Here is a 19,006-nt window from a genome sequence, read left to right as displayed (position 1 = left end):
GATCCATAGTTAAATTAATGACATGAAGTCAATTTTTCCAGACATGTTGTAGCCAGCTAACCAACTATCTGCACAATAGATATTTTTTGTGTATATGTTTGTGTGTGTTATTGTATGTTTGAAGAAACGTGAGCAAAAGAAAGGGCAAATAAATTTCATATGCACACACACAAACATGCACAAACACAAACATGGACACTGAAGCTCTGCTTTGAATTTTGTTGTCTCAGAGAAGAACTATGCTCCCCAACATCGCAACTAATTTCTGGAAGCATATCTTACTGCATATTGGCGTTATTCCCCACTAAATAAAGATGACCTATAAAGCCCTACATGGCTTGGGTCCGGGATATCTGAGGGAACACCTGCTGCCGGCATCAAGTTCCCTTCGTCCAGTGCGCTCCCACAGGGAGGGTCTTTTCAGGGTGCCACCGGTAAGAGATTGCCGGCGTACAACACCCAGGGATAGGGCCTTCTCAGTGGGGGCACCTGCCCTTTGGAACCAGCTGCCAGTGGAGCTGAGGACTGCCCCCGACCTCCGTTCATTCCACCGGGACCTGAAGACCTGGCTCTTCGAGCTGTCTGGCCCAGGCTGAGGATTAATTTTATTTTAACTGGGGTTTTACTTATACAGGGATAAATTTATTTATTTTTTAAACTTGGTTTTTAACTTTTGTATTTTGGTTTTTAATTACCCTGTAAACTGCCCTGAGTCCTCCGGGAAAGGGTGGTATATAAATGTAATAAAAGAAAATAAATAAAATAAATAAATAAATTAGCCGCTCCACCAGTTTTCTTTTCCTTCCCTCATATTATATTAAGTATACAAAAACTCTGCTCTTGGCATAAAACAAAAATGTTTCATCTCCTCAGAACTTGGGAACTGATAGGACTTTGCTTGGACAAAGAAGCAAATAGGCAGGCATATACATAGAATGAAGGCTACTGCTAAGTTTGTAAGCCGCCCTGAGTCTTCGGAGAAGGGCGGGATATAAATGGAATAAAATAAATAAATAAATAAATAAATAAATAAATAAATAAATAAATAAATAAATAAATAAATAAAATAATAAATAATAAAAGAATACCTACATCATCTATATCTATATCTAGATACTGTATAGCCATACCTATGTCCAGAGAATTTAATTCCATGTTTCCCATGCCTTATAATCTTCTAGAACAGTCAGTCTTTAATATCTGAATGTTCTGGAAAAGTTCTCAACCGTGGCAATGTCAATGTGAATTTTTTCTGTTAACCTACCCTCTCTGTTTATGGCGGCACTTGATTCTTTTAAAATAAACCTGGAGTGAATTTTTTTCTTGCTTCTGAAAGATTATTATTTGCATGATAATTTTACAAGATGATGTCCCTAAGGTGCTTTGCCAAAAGGCAACTGGACTTTCTTGGGGTTTTTTCTTTGAAAATGTTTTGCTTTCACTTATACTGACTGGGTGCTTTTCTCTTTTGTTTTTATACTATTTTTTTATTATTGTAAGCCACACAGCTTACAATATAGCTTTATAAATCAGATAGATAGATGATAAATAAAGATCTGCTCAGAAATAAGATCCACTGAGTTCAGTGGCGTTCAGCTGTAGGCAAATCAGGATAGAACTATAGTAAATAATATTTTTCCTTGAAGTATATGTTTATGAATGTATTTCATCCTAAATATATATTTTATATACATTTATGGTACGTTTTGGGGATTGAGAACTGCATCATAAAATTCAAACAACCATGACACTTAAAAGATAATTTTGTTTCGTTCTAAGCTAATGAGAGAACTTTAAAAAAACCATAATGAACAGGAACGTCTACTTATGAGGAACTAAACATGCCTAGGACTGTGAAATCAACAGACTGTATTTCCACAAATAATACAATAGAAGTCTGAAAAACAAAGGGGGCGTGTACATGTTGAAATATTTTGATTAAGGGTTTGGAAAAGTAAGCTCATTGAGAAAGTTACACCCTTTGTAATCTGCACTAATTGGGTGAGATATTTAAAATGTTTGCTATATTTTTTGTAGAATTACCAGGGTTGATCAATATTGTACACAATTTAAAACTCTGTACATGTCATTGTTTTCAGTGATTGTAAATTTTCAATCTTTACACTGATTGCAAGTAATTTTACTGAAGAAGAGGTGGAATTAAAGAGAGAAAGTTTTTTAAAAAAATCATAGATACACAGGATGCCTAGTGTCAAAGAGGTGTTAAATGCTATTTCCTCTCGCTTTATCACTAGTAGCCATTGGTGCAATTAGTATCAGTGGTTCTAGAGCAGGGGTGTCAAACTGCTGGCCCATGGGCCAGTCACATCATCTGGAAGCCGCACCCACCCCATTGCTAGCAATGGCAAAACCGTCCCGATACGTTGTGCGATGTCACGTGACATTGTGAGTTTGACATGTCTGTTCTAGAGATTACTTAAATATGAGCCAATACAATCATTTAAATATGAGCCAGCAATATGCGGCAGCAGCCAAAAATGCTAACGTAGTCCTTGGTTGCATAAACATAGACATAGAAACAACATCACATGAAGTAGTACTATTTTATAAAATCTTAGTAAGACCACATCTGGAATACTGCATCCAGTTTTGGTCACCGTATTACCAAAAAAAGATGTTAAGATTTTGGGGAAAAATCAGAGCTATCAGGCCAGGCCGGACTGCTTGAATAGGTAAGTCTTTAAGTCACGCCGGAAGGTGCGGAGGTCAGGGGCCATCCGGATTTCAGTTGGTAAGCAGTTCCAGAGGGCTGGCGCACCCACTGGAATGCCCTCCCCCTGGGGGCCACCAGCCGACATTTCTTGAGCGGTGGCACCCTGAGGAGGCCCTCTCTGTGGGAGCGCACAGGGCGGTGGGGTGTTGACATTGGCAGAAGGTGCTCCCGAAGGTAGTCCGGACCCATGCCATGTAGGGCTTTGTATGTCATTGTTAGCACCTTGAACTTCACTCGGAAGGCAACTGGAAGCCAGTGCAGCGCACGGAGGAGAGGTGTGATATGGGAGTATCGGGAGGCTCCCAAAAGTGTCCGTGCCGCTGCACTTTGCACCAGTTGAAGCTTCCGAGTGGATCTCAAGGGCAGCCCCATGTAGAGAGCGTTACAGGAGTCTAGGCGAGAGGTCACAAGGGCGTGGGTGACTGTACGTAAGGCATCCAGGTCCAGATAAGGCCGAAATTGGCGCACCAGTCGAACCCAGGAGAAAGCCCCCTTGGTCACAGCTCCTATGTGATCTTCCAGGGAGAGCTGTGAGTCTAGGAGGACACCCAGGTTGCGGGCCCTATCAACGGGGTAGTAACTCATCCCCGATGTTAAGGGATGGGATGCTCTGAGTATCCTGGCTTGCCGGTACGTACAGCCATTCAGTCTTCTCCGGGTTCAGTTGAAGCCTGTTCCTCCCCATCCATTCCTGGACCGCTTTCAGGCAGCGGGACATCACGTCGAAGGCATCACTGATGTTGTTTGGAGTTGAGATGAAAAGCTGGGTGTCATCAGCATACTGATGGTACCCTACTCCAAAGCTGCGAATGATCTCACCCAGCGGTTTCATGTAGATGTTGAACAGGAGAGGCGAGAGGACTGACCCCTGAGGGACTCCGCAAACGAGAGGCCTCGGGGTCGACCTCTGTCCCCCTGCCAGCACCGACTGCGAGCGACCCTGGAGAAAGGAGGAGAACCAACGCAGAACCGTGCCTCCCACTCCCAGTCCCCTGAGGCGTCGCAGCAAGATACCATGGTCGATGGTATCGAAAGCCGCCGAAAGGTCTAATAAGACTAGGACAGAGGAATGGCCCCTGTCCCGGGCTCTCCAGAGATCATTCATCAGAGCGACCAATGCCGTCTCCGTGCTGTAGCCCGGCCTGAAGCCTGATTGGTACGGGTCTAGATAAACCGCTTCATCCAGGACCTGAGGAAGTTGGTACGCCATCACGCTCTCAACAACCTTCGCAAGGAAGCGAAGATTGGAGACTGGACAAAAGTTATTCAATGAGGATGGGTCAAAGGTGGGCTTCTTGAGGAGAGGTCTCACCACCGCCTCCTTCAAGGCGGTAGGGAAGTGACCCTCACTCAGAGAAGCAGAGATGACCGCCAGGAACCAGCCTCGTGTCCCCTCTCGAGCCGCATAAGCCAGCCAGGAAGGGCACGGGTCCAGTAAGCATGTGGAGGAGCTCAACCTCCTCATAATCCTGTCCACTTCCTTAGGAGTCACAGGATCAAATTCCTCCCAGATGACGTCGACAAGACTGTCCATGTCTTGTTCTTCCAACTCAGCCCAGTTGGAGTCCAGGCCGGTTCGAATCCGAGCAATTTTATCCAGCAGATATTGACCGAATTCCTCGGCTCGACCCTGCAAGGGTTCCTCCCTCACCTCTTGGTTCAGAAGGGAGCGAGTCACCCTGAACAAGGCAGCCGGGCGATTATCTGCGGACGCGATGAGGGAGGAAAAGTAGTTGGATTTTGCCACCCTTATCGCAGCGAGATAAGACCTGGTGAGGATTCTTAATCGCAATCGGTCGGATTCGGATCGACTGGATCTCCAATGGTTCTCTAGGCCCCGTCTCCGACACTTCATCTCCCGGAGCTCCGCGGTGAACCATGGGGCTCGCCGGGATCTGCGCCGGGTCAGAGGCTGCAGGGGTACAACTCGGTCCAGAGCCTCCGTGGCTGCCTTTTCCCAGGCTTCCACTAAGGCATCTGCCGAGCTGTGAGCAGGGAGTGCATGTGCGTCCCCAAGCACTGCCTGGAACCTATCAGGGTCCATTAGGCGCCTAGGGTGGTACCATCTGGTTGGCACCGTGCACCCACGGCGGGGGGTGGCAAAGGGGAAGTCTAGCCATAGGAGGTGATGATCGGTCCATGACAGGGGCGTAACAGTTGTGGCACCCCCACCGATATCATCACGCCACCGTCCAGACAAGAACACCAAGTCTGGGGTGTGGCCTCTCTCATGAGTCGGTCCAGAAATTATTTGCGACAGGTCCATGGCCGCCATGGAAGCCATGAACTCCCGAGCCAGTTCGGACGATCCTCCCAGGGACGGTAGGTTAAAGTTGCCCAAGACCATGAGTTTTGGGAATTCAACCACCAACCCTGAGAGGACATCGAGTAGCTCGGGCAGGGCTGCCGCTGCACGATTAGGTGGTAGGTACACCAGCAGCAGGCCCAACTGCGCCCCCGGGGCCATATCTCAGTAGGAGAGACTCACACCCGACCATCTGAGGGACGGTGGTCTCTCGCGGGCTAAGGGATTCCCTGATGATAACTGCCACTCCCCCGCCCCTCCCATGGGTCCGAGGCTGGTGCAGCACCTGGAAACCTGGCGGGCAGAGGTCAACCAGAGGGACACCACCCTCTGGGCCCAGCCAGGTTTCCGTGATGCAAGCCAGGTCCGCGTGCTCGCTCTCCACTAGGTCACGAACGAGGTGAGCCTTGTTAGCTACGGACCTGGCATTCAGGTAGACCAGCCTTAGCATAGGAGGCTGCACACCTTCGCTCCCGGGTCCTCCGGGGAAGTACAGAGGGTCGGAGCGTCTCACCGCTTGTACAGAGCGGAGATGACACTCCCGGTGACGATACGGCCCTCTGTTTGTGCACCTTCTGCCGTTCCCCACCATCCTGGGAATAGGCTGTTCGTCAGTTCGCCACTGGGTTTTGTCGGCGACTGGTCCTCGTTTTTCACCATCGCAAATGGTAGTAGGCCTGGCCTGCGTTATGGTAGCTGGAAGGCCTGCCTTTCCCGAGCAACCATATTCTTTTCCCGCCCCCCTCCCTAACCCGACAAAAAACTTGACTAGAAACTTAACCAGGGGCCTCTTGTTGGTCTTGTGATGAAGGCCCCTGACCCTGCCTGGCCATCTCTCAGAGGCCCAATGGTCGGGCCCGTCATCGAGGTGATGCAACAGTCAGGTCAATGAAGACCCATCATAAGTACCATTCTTTCAACACTGTTGCAACTTTGAATGGTCATTGAATAAGTGGTCATAAATTGAGGATTCTGATGTTGGAAAGCAGTCTACAGACAACCACAATAAACTGCACAATACAGTAGATGTATCTTTGGGCTGAGATGTATGGAGGTGTAATGAAATGTGTGGGTGATCTCTGGGGATGAGGGGAAGAGATGCTGCCTTGGGAAATATCAGACAAGAGAGGGAGAAGCCCCTCAGTGACTTAATAATCAGAGAAAGAATCTCAGGAAGGACCCACCTTAATGATTGGGTGATTAAAGGTAGTGGCAGGAAGTTTGTATCTTTGGATTTGCAAGATTTCTGTTAATGTTGTCCTACAACAGGGGTCTTCAAACTTGGCCCTTTTATGACTTGTGGACTTCAATTCCCAGAATTCCTCAGCCAGTGTGCCTAGCTGAGGAATTCTGGGAGTTGAAGTCCACAAGTCATAAAAGGGGCAAGTTTGAAGACCCCTGTCCTACAATAAAGTAGAGTTAGTTCATCTTCTCACGGTTCCTGTCTGGTTTACCTGGGAAGACACAGCAGAGCTGATTGTTGCTGTAAAGTCTTCTGTCCGTTTTTAGTTTGGGAGAAACTAGGTTGCCAGTCATGTGCCTTATACTTGGAAATTGTATAAATTGTTTAGCAATAGGATTGTGTTGTTATTCCTTTATGCATTTTATTAGTTTTACTTTGTCTTTTTTCAATAGTGTTCTATGACCAAAGCCATAGATTATATTGTACTGGTATTCTATTACATGGGAATAACCATATATGGTATCAAATATGTGGTGAAGAAGATTGCTCATTCCTTCTGTCCTATCTAAATTTGATCCTGCCTATTGTGTAAACACAAGGGTGGAGGGGTGAACATTCCATATAAGTTAAAGTTTCCAAGCTACATAAACCAGCCTAAACAATATGAATTTATATGAAGCTTCACAAAATACAATGATCTTATAATGAATTGGATTATTGCAACTCTATCTCCATGGAATTGTCGTCCAAGACCACCCAGACACTTCAGTTAATTCACAAACCAGTTGCTCAATGATAGGAGTGTCAAAAGTTCTCCCATGTAACATTGGTAGAGTCTGCAACTTTTAGAGTTGCACAGACCAACTTGCTTTTGGATGTGCAATCCAAGGTGCTGGTTGTCATTGTTGAAGTCCTACATGGTTCATGATCTGGTGATCTATAGGACCTCCTCCTCTCAGTGGCTTCTGTTCACCCAAAGTGATTGGTAAATGTAGTCTTGCTTCAGCTCCCTTCTTTTAGAAATGATCATCTTCAAGGACCATGCTTCCCAGTTGACCCCCTTTTTTGGTATAACCTACCTCCTGAGATAGCTCCCATCCTCTTAAACATCAGGAAACCAAGTTAAAACTTTTTTTTAAAGAATGGAACATATAGGAACAGCAGCCTTCCTTTATGGGTTGTGCTTTGAAGTTTGAATGTTCTCTCTCTCTCTCTCTCTCTCTCTCTCTCTCTCTCTCTCTCTCTCTCTCTGTGTGTGTGTGTGTGTGTGTGTGTCTGTGTCTGTGTCTGTGTCTGTGTCTGTGTCTGTGTGTATTGGAGTAGAATACAAGACTAATAAAAACAAGCAAACATATTTTCAGGTTCATTCTGTATAAATGCATATACAATAGTATAACACGCACAGTGGTCAATATTATGCCTACCTCCTCAAGCCCTGCTTTCTCAACAATTTCACTTGGTTTCAGAATTAATTCCTGTGCTATTTTTCTCTATTTTTTCTACCTCCTTATTTAAGATCTGATCATACAGATAGGTTAGCCAGAAATCTGGAAAGACAAATTACAGCTTTGAGCAGTATTTGTTAAACTAATTGTCACATCGTTTGAATCTAATTATACAAATGATGATGACTCAAACAGGATAGGTACTGATTGTATGCTTATAAGCATTATTCTAAGTGATGGTTAAACTTCAGTAGATAACAAGCAGTGAGCTGACATAACCTTCACTGACCTTCAAAACCTATAGGGCTTCTACAATTGCCTGATTTTTATTTTATTTTTTGTTTTGAAACATTTGTGCTTAGATATAAATCTGTATTTTTTATTAAATCTGGATGTCTCTGGCTACTTTAATGATGGTGGTGAAAAAAGTAGAAGAAATAAACATATGATTCCTTGCAGATAGTGAAAGATATAAATTGCCTGCATGGGAACATTTCAACTGCATGGAAAGCAGAAAATAATATTGAGCAAAATATTTTATACTTTCCAGAAGTAATTTGCTAATTCCAAATGGTGCATCAGTAACACAATCATGGCTGCCTTTTTAAAGAATTATGGTTATCTGTTTTATGCTGAAAATATGCACATGGTGGTAATTTCATCCATGAGAACCTGGGGAAATTATATTAATCATCATAACTGAGTACAGCTTCTTTCTCAACATGAGTCATAAATATCTTTGAGTATTAAACCTCTTTACAATAACATTAATTTAATCTATAAGAGGACATTGCATACTATAAATGCCATTTATAAATCTAAGGAGGTGATTAAAGGAAAGCAGAAGCTGGTTAGGTTTTGTTGGGAAAGGTATCTTAAATAAAACATTCAAGTTTTCGGAATAATGCTTAGAGAGATTCTGATGTGTTAAATAATAAATCTTAAATAATATTTGGATTGAAATTTGGTTAATTGCTGCGGAGGGGGAAGAGAGCAGCTGGCATGAAATTTCATTCTTTAGTTTAAAATATGGCAGTCAGTGAAGTCCTTGTAATTTTTGGAGATTTTAGTTTTGCAGTTTCCTACAAAGGTTTTCCATTCACTTCAATGGAGAACATTCCTTGGCATTCCTGTCACCCTGTCCCAAAAGATGCTTTTTAAAAAAGGCAACTGGACTTTCTTTGTTTTTTCCTTGAAGATGTTTATCTTCTCATCCAAGAAGCTTCTTCAGTTCTTCAGTTCCAGAACTGAAGAAGCTTCTTGGATGAGAAGCAGTGGTGGGATTCAGCCGGTTTGCACCACTTTGGCAGAACCGGTAGCTAATTATTTTGTTGCCCAGCCCCAGGATGGACTTTCGGAAGCGGCATCCACACAGAGAACCAGTCGTTCACATATTTGAATCCCACCACTGATGAGAAGTGACTTTTTCCTGTCACCCTATTAAAAGGCAGGAGAGTAAGCATGGGCATAACAGGACAGACACAGAGCCCTTTATCAAGAACCAAATGTACTTTCTTTTGAAATGTTGATGTTACTGAGTATAAAATGTTAACACAATTAACTAATTAATTAACATTTTATGCTGTCCAGTTCTAGTCTCTGGTCAGTTTAAAATTAAACTAAAAATCCAATATTTGTAATAAACACCAAAGGGAAACAATGCTTACTTTGGCCCAAAGATATATGAACAACAGTATGTTAGATGTTTGAAATAGGTGTGTCATCCTTACAAACGTCAGGAAAGGCGGTCATGTGCAACTTGACCAGAAAGTGCTCTGACTATGGGAAGGGATCACATTACACAACATCAGCCCAAGGTAAACACTAGGTCACTAGATATGACCTAAATGAGTTTGCACTGAGATAATCTAAGATAATCCCATGGTTGTGTGATGACTACAAAATCTTGAGCAGTTCTGAATCCCATTCCAAGGACATGTACATTAAAGTCCTCCAGCATTAATAGCCTGGGGGATCCAGAATCCTTAACGTGTCCCTACACTCAATCTATATAGAATAAAGATAGAACCTAGCAGCACCTTACAAATAGAACAACAACAACAACAAAAGAAACCAAAGGCTTCATTTTGGCTGCTCAAAAGCAGGTTATTTGAATGAATGCAATCAAAGTAAGAGCTGAAAAATCATCAAATGATTTGAAATGCAGTTGTTCAAAGACGCAAAGAAAGAGTAAACTGTATATTCAGTTCATGCAAAAATATCACACAGATTAAAAACAACCACATAAATACAGTTGCCAACATGATTCACTGGAACATCTATAAAAATTATCATCTGAGTTTCAGTAAAGCTGAAAAAAGTATTTAAAAATGCAGGTCAAAATATTGCAGGATTTCCAAATACAAACTTAAAAAGCCTCGGCTCACAACACTCCAGGTTTAACTGTGGTTGAAAAGAAGAAAGCCTGGGTACTAGATGTGGCAGTACCAGGGGATAGTTGGATGAAAGAGAAAGAACTGGAGAAGATCATGAAGTATGAAGATCTGAAAATTGATGCTGAAAAATTATGTCATAAATCAGCTATATTGGTCCCAGTGGTTATCTGTACACTGGGTGCCATACCAAAAATGCCATACCAGAAAATATGAGCATTGACAAAATTTCCATCTGTCAATTACAAAATGCCACACTGCTTATCTGCACATCTACTATGCCGGGGGTAGGCAACCTTGGCTCTTTTATGACTCGTGGACTTCAACTCCCAGAATTTCTGGGAGTTGAAGTCCACAAGTCATAAAGGAGCCAAGGTTGCCTACCCCTGTACTATGCCAATACACTATGACATCCTAGCTTCTTGGGAAGAATTCAGTGTGTATGAAGGCCAACACCAGCTAAAGCTTGTAAGCCGCCCTGAGTCTTCGGAGAAGGGCGGGATATAAATGGAATTAAAATAAAAAATAAAAATAAATAAAGAACTGTCAGGCTAGATTACTTCAGATATAACAAAACATTTATCCCCCATATATAAGAGAAACAAGTAAATGTATAAACAAGTATCACAATTGGTAAAGTAGTTTTACATCTAGTTTTAGTATTGCTTCATTTTTAAAAAAAGTCATACTATTCATCTTGTTCAACTATTATGCTGAATGTTTTACTCCTATTTCTGATTACATTTCCTTTACTAGGGAACACTACTGGAGCTGGGCTGCAAAATCCAGAATGCAAGAAAAGGCAGCAAATTTAAGCTTTTCTCTATCTTTTCCTGCCATCTAGTGGTCATCCAGATTTAAGCAACCTAGATCTGGTAATCCTAGGCTATAAAACATATACTGAAAATTGCTCATTATAAGTTTTAGTCACAATGCCTGATTGCTTAGAAAAAGTATGATTGCATTATAATTTATCCCTCTGTTCTTCTGGTCAAGACTGCATCAATTTCTATTGCTATATATATTTCATTTACACTAATGCCTGGATTTCATTCTGTAGTTACATGGAGCAAAACAAAAACAACCAAACAACTAAAAAAAAACCCCACTTTGCTATGACATGGGATGAAACATTTTTTTTTCTTTTTTCTTTTCCCTTCCTTCTGTTGTATATTAACAGATCTAAACAAAATGTAAGTCTCCTTTAAGATTTATTTTCCCATTTTTAAAGGCAAGTAACTTTGCTGACATATTAGTGACCTAATCGTGAATAAAATATCCCATTTTCTTTGAAGGATAGTCCCCCTGATCCATTAAATAAACACTCTGCATTACAAAAGAAAAAAGAAAAAAAAGAGGTAGACTGATATGCAAGAAACACAATAATCAAGACTAGATTTAAAGTCTAAAAAATGCAATCATATGATTATGCAGTAATGAATGTAATGCTGCTTATCCACACTAAATTATGATGTATTGGACAACATTGTCTATTTGTGTTTTAGAGGTGGAGCAGTTGTAAAAGTGAGCTGTTGTCATTATAGCTTGCCATTTCTGTTTAGATCTTGTGCCAGAACAAAATGTGTGTTGCACTTAAAACTGAAGGTGAAATTGATTATTTGAATTGTTAAACCATCTTTGGTTTAATATAAGTCACAGTACTGTACTTCTGCCTGTCCTCACTTGGATGTGTACTTTTAATTTATTTTTATCTTACCTTTATTACTTTATAAGTAACTCAAGACAGAGTACATACCTAATGCTCCTTCCTCCTCCTATTTCCCCCTCAACAACAATCCTGTGAGGTGGACTCGGCTGACAGGGGGACTGACCCAAAGTTACCCAGTCGGCTTTCATGCCTAAAATGGCATTAGAATTCACAGTTTGTCTGTAGTAACCAATCTCAGCAAATAAAATTCAGGTCAATGTTTCCAGAAATGGTAATTCCTTGGCTTTGAGAAATTTTCTTTGCCAGAATTTAAAGCAAATCTTTGTGAGTTTCTTGATTTAAAAGTGCCAGGGGCACTGATATTGATGATTTGTGCTAGCATAGTATTGTAATTAGATTACTGAAATACAAGGTAAATTCATTTGGAGTTTGCTGGTTTGCGTATATTTTTTCTATATCAGGCATGTCAAACTCGTGACATCATGTGACATTGCGCGATGTATTGGGACTTTTTCCCCATTGCCGGCAATGGGGTGGGTGCGGTTTGGGCGTGATGCATCCGGCCCATGGGCCAGCAGTTTGACATGCCTGGTCTATATATGATCATGCCAGAAATTAAACAAAACTGTATATATAGAATTACTGTTGTTGCTGCAAGAACAAAAACAAATGTACACCTAGGCGTGAATGAACCTGGAATGGACTTTAGCACTTAGGCAATCTATAAGCTAATCACAAATTACCTCTTTATAAAAAAAAAACTTTTATAGATCCCTTCTCTATTTCCTATTTATAAAATAATATAGAAATTGAAAAGGTGACATACAACTTAACGTGTTGATGGATACACCAGCTTGGAATTGTGGAGTCTTCCTCAAATGTGGTTATCTATTTCTTTAGAAGGGACGTGGTGGCTCAGTGGGTTAGGACGCTGAGCTTGTCGATCAGAAGGTCGGCAGTTTGGCGGGTCGAATCCGAGTGCCGCGTAACAGAGTGAGCGCCTGTTACTCATCCCAGCTTCTGCCAACCTAGCAGTTCAAAAGCACGTAAAAAATGCAGGTAGAAAAATAGGGACCACTACGGTGGGAAGGTAACAGCGTTCCGTGCGCCTTTGGCGTCCAGTCATGCCGGCCACATGACCACGGAGACGTCCTCGGACAAGCGCTGGCTCTTTGGCTTTGAAACGGAGATGAGCACCGGCCCCTAGAGTTGGAAACGACTAGCATGCATGTGCGGGGGAATACCTTTACCTTTATTTCTTTAAATGTTCTTTTCTGCTTCAATTGTAACCAGCTGTACGTGTTTACAATTATAAGGCCATACCTATAAGTGGTTAAAAATATAGGTAATAAATAGTTAATACAATAACAATAAATCCATTCTGTTAGAGTCACCTCAACCGAAAGCAACATTATGGCACCAGATCACATGCCATAGATCACAGATTCTGAAGACTTTCTATGTTCTAACAAATTTTCAGAAGATCATAATGAAAGGAAATCGCTCTAGCCTCGCAAGGTCAAACTGTAGCATAGGAGGGGACCCTCACAAAGAAGGTCTGCTATCACTCCCTCTCCTGATGAATATCCCAAGGAGTGGGGACTCTTAGCAGGCTGATTCTGTATGGCCTGCGTAGGCAGAGCCTCCCCTGGCTAGGTGAGGCAGGTTAGGAAAAGAGAGAGTATCTGATCTAAACTCATCCTATGAGCTTCCATGGCTGAGGGTAGACTTGATTCATAGTTGAAGTTCTTAACCTCTGGTTCCAGTAATTATTCAAACATAAAGAATGCCAAGATCATTTATTTGATATTCTAGATTTAAATATATGAGTCTTGGCTGAGTTAAACTGAGGAAAGTAATAGCTTGCAGTGGCTTTAAGTGATTAAAGCTTTTTTTTTACTTACAACAGTAATTACTGAATATTGTTGTCACTATTATTGCTAATTTTATTTGCTACCATTGAACTGTAATATCCATTGTTGTGTTTTTAAAACACATTAAAATTTTAAGCGTTTGATTAAACATGCCACTATATTCATTTTGACTGTGTTTGCTAGAATAGTAAACTAGTAGCACTATGACTTCATTAACCTATTTGCACATGAGATTCTAGAGAAATCCACCAGTTTCTCTTCCAAATTAAAATCTGAAGTGCCTTAAATATCACTGACATCCTATCTCAGCTTGAAACCTCTTCTATTTTCTTTTTTTTAAAGAAAAACAACAGGCAATGGGAATTGTTGCATATTTGAGAAAAGGACGACATTGGTCTTCCCTTTGTACTTTTTGGTAAACCTCTAAATCAGTTGTTAGAGGTGAGAGCACTACAAGATAGAGCAGATCAGCCAACTGATTCTATAGAAAGACTAGACAGGAGCTAGAATAACAAAATCTCTGCAGGTCTAATTCTATTTTACCTTCCTTCCCCCTTTATGCTTCACTGAATCAGGAAGAATGCATAAAACAGAATAATAGAGTTGGAAGGGACCTTGGAGGTCTTCTAGTCCAACCCCCTGCTCAACAGGAGACCCTGTACCATTTCAGCCAAATGGTTATCTAATCTCTTCTTAAAAACCTCCAGTGATGGAGCACCCAAAACTTCTGAAGGCAAGTTGTTTGACCAATTAATTGTTCTCACTGCCAGGAAATTTCTTCTTAGTTCTAGGTTAGATCTCTCTTCCATCCATTACGTCTTGCCCTGTCCCCTTGTTTTGAAGAATAAGTTAATTCCTCTTCTCTGTATTAGCCCCCCAAATATTGGAAGGTTGCTATCATGTCACCCCTAGTTCTTCTCTTTATTAGTATTAACATTATACTAGTTATACTGTAAGGGATGTGGTGGCTCAGTGGGTTAGGACGCTGAGCTTGTCGATCAGATGGTCGGCAGTTTGGCGGGTCGAATACCAAGTGACGCGTAACAGAGTGAGCACCTGTTACTCGTCCCAGCTTCTGCCAACCTAGCAGTTCGAAAGCACGTAAAAAATGCAAGTAGAAAAATAGGGACCACTATGGTGGAAAGGTAACAGTGTTCCATGTGCCTTTGGCGTCTAGTCATGCCGTCCACATGACCACGGAGATGTCCTCGGACAAGCGCTGGCTCTTCGGCTTTGAAACGGAGATGAGCACTGGCCCTTAGAGTCAGAAACGACTAGCACGCATGTGCGGGGGAACCTTTACCTTTACTTAGTTATACTGTAATTATATTATATACCTGTTATATTAATATGATATGGGGTATGGTATGATAATCATAAAAGGGACGCGGTGGCTCAGTGGGTTAGGACGCTGAGCTTGTCGATCAGAAGGTTGGCAGTTTGGTGGGTCGAATCCCGAGTGCCGCGTAGCAGAGTGAGCGCCTGCTACTTGTCCCAGCTTCGGCCAACCTAGCAGTTCGAAAGCACATAAAAATGCTAGTAGAAAAATAGGGACCACTACGGTGGGAAGGTAACAGCGTTCCGTGCGCCTTTGGTGTCTAGTCATGCCGGCCACATGACCACGGAGACATCCTCGGATGAGTGCTGGCTCTTTCGCTTTGAAACGGAGATGAGCACCGGCCCCTAGAGTTGGAAACGACTAGCACGCATGTGCGGGGGAACCTTTACCTTTACCTTTACCTTTATGATAATCATTATATTAGTAATAGTAATCAGACTATTAGGAAGCTCCAGGAGCAGTGAGTGAGTGCAACTCTGATTGTGCAAGTAAGTGTCCATTTACCTAAACATTCACCCATGTTTTTAAATGGACAGTATATCCTGAAATTGTGCAGAACACTACCTGGTGATGCATCAGTCTTGTGTCTGCTTTTGTAAAATTCATTGGAGATACAGGTACGCTGTAAATTTAGGGGAAAATACACTTTCATCACCAATATGTTGTTGCATAACTAAAAATCAGGACCTGAAATTATATGTATGGCTTTTCAAAATAAAGAAAAAATATTTTTTCTAGCAAACTAACAAACCATTTACTACCTTTAGCAAATAGACCAAATAGTGCTGTATAGAGTATTTATATTTATGTCTGGAAAACATATCAAAGACTATGGATAAACCTCTGCATTCCACATAAAAAGGGCAGTACGATAGACTATGTAGGAACAAAAGTATGGACCAAATTATCTACATTAATTTGTTGCCAAATAGTGACTTGTCTTTTAAGTTTTCATAGATTTTTAATATAAGGTTACCTTCACAGGTTAGAATTAATATCTTTGTAGTCACTCAAGCAATCATTATGGACACATTATCATGAAAAAAACAATGAGCATTAAAATTAAAGATTGTACTTTTGATGAATATTCTTTTACAGATTATTTATTTATTTATTTTTATTTTATTTTATTTCCATTTATATCCCGCCCTTCTCCGAAGACTCAGGACGGCTTACAAGCTTAGCAGTAGCCTTCATTCTATGTATATGCCTGCTTATTAGGGCTTTCACACGCCCCCCAAGCGGTATTATTACAAAGTCAGCTTAATTGCCCCCAACAATCTGGGTCCTCATTCTACCTACCTCGGAAGGATGGAAGGCTGAGTCAACCTTGAGCCTGGTGGGACTCGAACCTGCACTAATTGCAGGCAGCTGGTGTTACTTAAGGAGGCATTAGCCCACTGCTCCACCAAGATTACCCCAAATATTTTCTATAAATTTGACAAGATTTGTTTCCTAGTTCTCTATTTAAACTATGTTAAATTTAATATTTAAATACTTATAGTTTTTCAAACCTATATTATCACTAGATAATCTATTGAGGAGGCAACTTACCCTATTCTTTTTTTCAAGGGAGAGATTTCAGTTCTAGTCTAGATATGGGTTTTACATTCTGAAGAGTGGTTTAGCTAGAGTAATAACCATGAAAGATGCCTTGTAGGGCATCTCAGTAATCAAGCTATGGAAAAAAAGAGAAAGAAAGTGAGAAAGAAGCTATCTAGGAGACATGTACCAAATGTAGTGTTTACTTTCACTTTTCAATGCCTCTGGATGCTCCTCATTAAGGTGCCTTCTTCCCCTCCCATTTTCTTGACCAATCGTTCTTATCTTCTATTTATAAAAGTTTTCGGAAAGGTTGAGCTTATACTTAAAACACATTATTTTTTCAAAAAAGGTAAACAAAACATTATAAAAATAGTATAACACGGCTTAAAAACAGTGTGTGTCCAGTCTAAAGGGCAGCACAACAGGCTAGATAAAAATCAGCAATAGCAATAGTAAGAGTGATAAATATAGCCTAAGATCTACATTAATAATGCCACAATTACACACTGAAATTCAAGCAAACCAACTTAGTTCTTTCTGTATATGAGAAAATAAAGGGACATCAGTAAATATATTTAAGGTACTGCACGTTTATCAATCCTTCTCCCACGCTAAGTTGTATAATACAGAGTATAAAAACAGGCAAACAAACATATCTCCTTCTTCATTTCAGACAGAAAAAGTACATCCATATATGCATTACTGTATAATATGTTGAAGCTCTGCCCAATGCTGGCTGACTTTGGGGACATTGCCGATTTAATTCCCTGTTTTCCATACTAATCATGGAACTTTAAAGAAAGGAGAGGAAGTTAGGCCTATGAATATTAACCGGTGAAAGTTCTTCTTCTTTAGTCTTTGCTGAAAGTGGATTTACTTGTAAGTAAGATATGTTGATTGCTGTACTATAAGAAGATACTTGATGAAATATTGAAATCATTTGCTAGATTTTTATCTTTCTTTTCTCCTTTTAAAGAATTCTCTAAATGAAATGAGTTTGCCAAACTGTTTTTTCAGGGAGACACCTTATTCCTGGAACAATTTTCACCCCCAACAAATTGTGATTACTTCTATAAATATGGATAAACAGATTTACATTAACATAGCGTGAAATATAACTTACTGAAAATAGTTTGTCAGTATGCCAACTAACATTCAATAATGGTAAGAAACTGAGATAAAGATAGTCAACCATTAAATGTTGTTAGCAACCATTTTTCATTGTATGTATGCATGTATTTAATGATTCATTTTTAAAACAAGGATCAGGCAAAAGGGTTCTGCAGAATTATACCTCTTCCAAGAAATGTTTGTAGGTACATTGTTTTGTAGCTGTATTATATAAGATTTCACTGGTATCTTAACAATGGATTGTAATAGAATAATCTCTGGCCCTTTATCACTTGATAATGACCTGTGTTCTGACTATATTATAGCTCCTGGTCATTCTATGTGAAGCAGCCTTTAATTATATTTTGGGAAAGAAAATGGCTCAATAATGTTAATTTCCCAAACTGGTTCTTTTTCTACATGTACCATCCCACATATCCACATATGCTGATATTGTGTGTGAAATACTACATTTTCTCCTTACCGATATTTTTCATTTTTCCTTTAAGTTGTTATCGGTACTTATAAGCTTTCGTACATTGAAACAAACTGGTCAATTGGTGGCCAAACTGGGTGGAGTGAAGGCATCTGTATGTTAAGTTTTTAAGGAAAAGGCCACATTTGTTATAGACTGAAAGATGCCTTACTCCCTGAGGAAATCTGTACCATTTGTCAGAAAATCTGAATGTGGGGATAAAGGAAAATATTACACAGTTAATATGAGGAACAGCTTTTATAAGAAACCTGAGAGTTGTCTAATAAATAAACAAAAATATACAGAACTATACTTTTTAAATATAAATATAAAATGTTAGTAACAAAAAAGGATATTTGGACAAATTTATAAATCAGGGTTTCATGTTGTATTATATACAGTAGCATAGTTCCTGGAATGATTTCAATAGCCAAGTAGATTTTTACTCACAAATAAAGGCAAATATGTGTGTTCAAGGATAATGTTGAAAGAGCCAGGGAAATGACTGAAGGTTAAACTGGGTGCATTTTTCTCTGCATGTTTTTATTTGTTCTTATGTATAACCATTGAAAATGGGTACCATTTTTTTCTCCAAAAAAGAATCTTCTCCATATGTCTTACTTTAAAATAACAGCAACATTTTAAAAGTTGAGGTCATATTATTCACCCTGCTCTGTATCCAGTGATGGGATTCAAATATGTGAACTGCTTCTCTGAATAGATGCCGCTTCTGGAAGTCCAATCTGGGCCTGGGCAACACAAAATTAGCTACCGGTTCTGCTGAACTGGTGCAAACTGGGTGAATCCCGCCACTGTCTGTATCATAGCACACTCTGCAGTACTGAAAATTAGCTGGGTCACTAATTAAAATCCCACAGATTGAAGTCTGTTTAACTGACATGGCATGAGGATAAAGACAGAAAGTATAGAAGGA

This window comes from Vipera ursinii (genome assembly GCF_947247035.1).
Source record: "Vipera ursinii genome assembly, chromosome: 1".
Taxonomy (NCBI): domain Eukaryota; kingdom Metazoa; phylum Chordata; class Lepidosauria; order Squamata; family Viperidae; genus Vipera; species Vipera ursinii.
Note: the sequence above shows the minus strand (reverse complement) of the source record.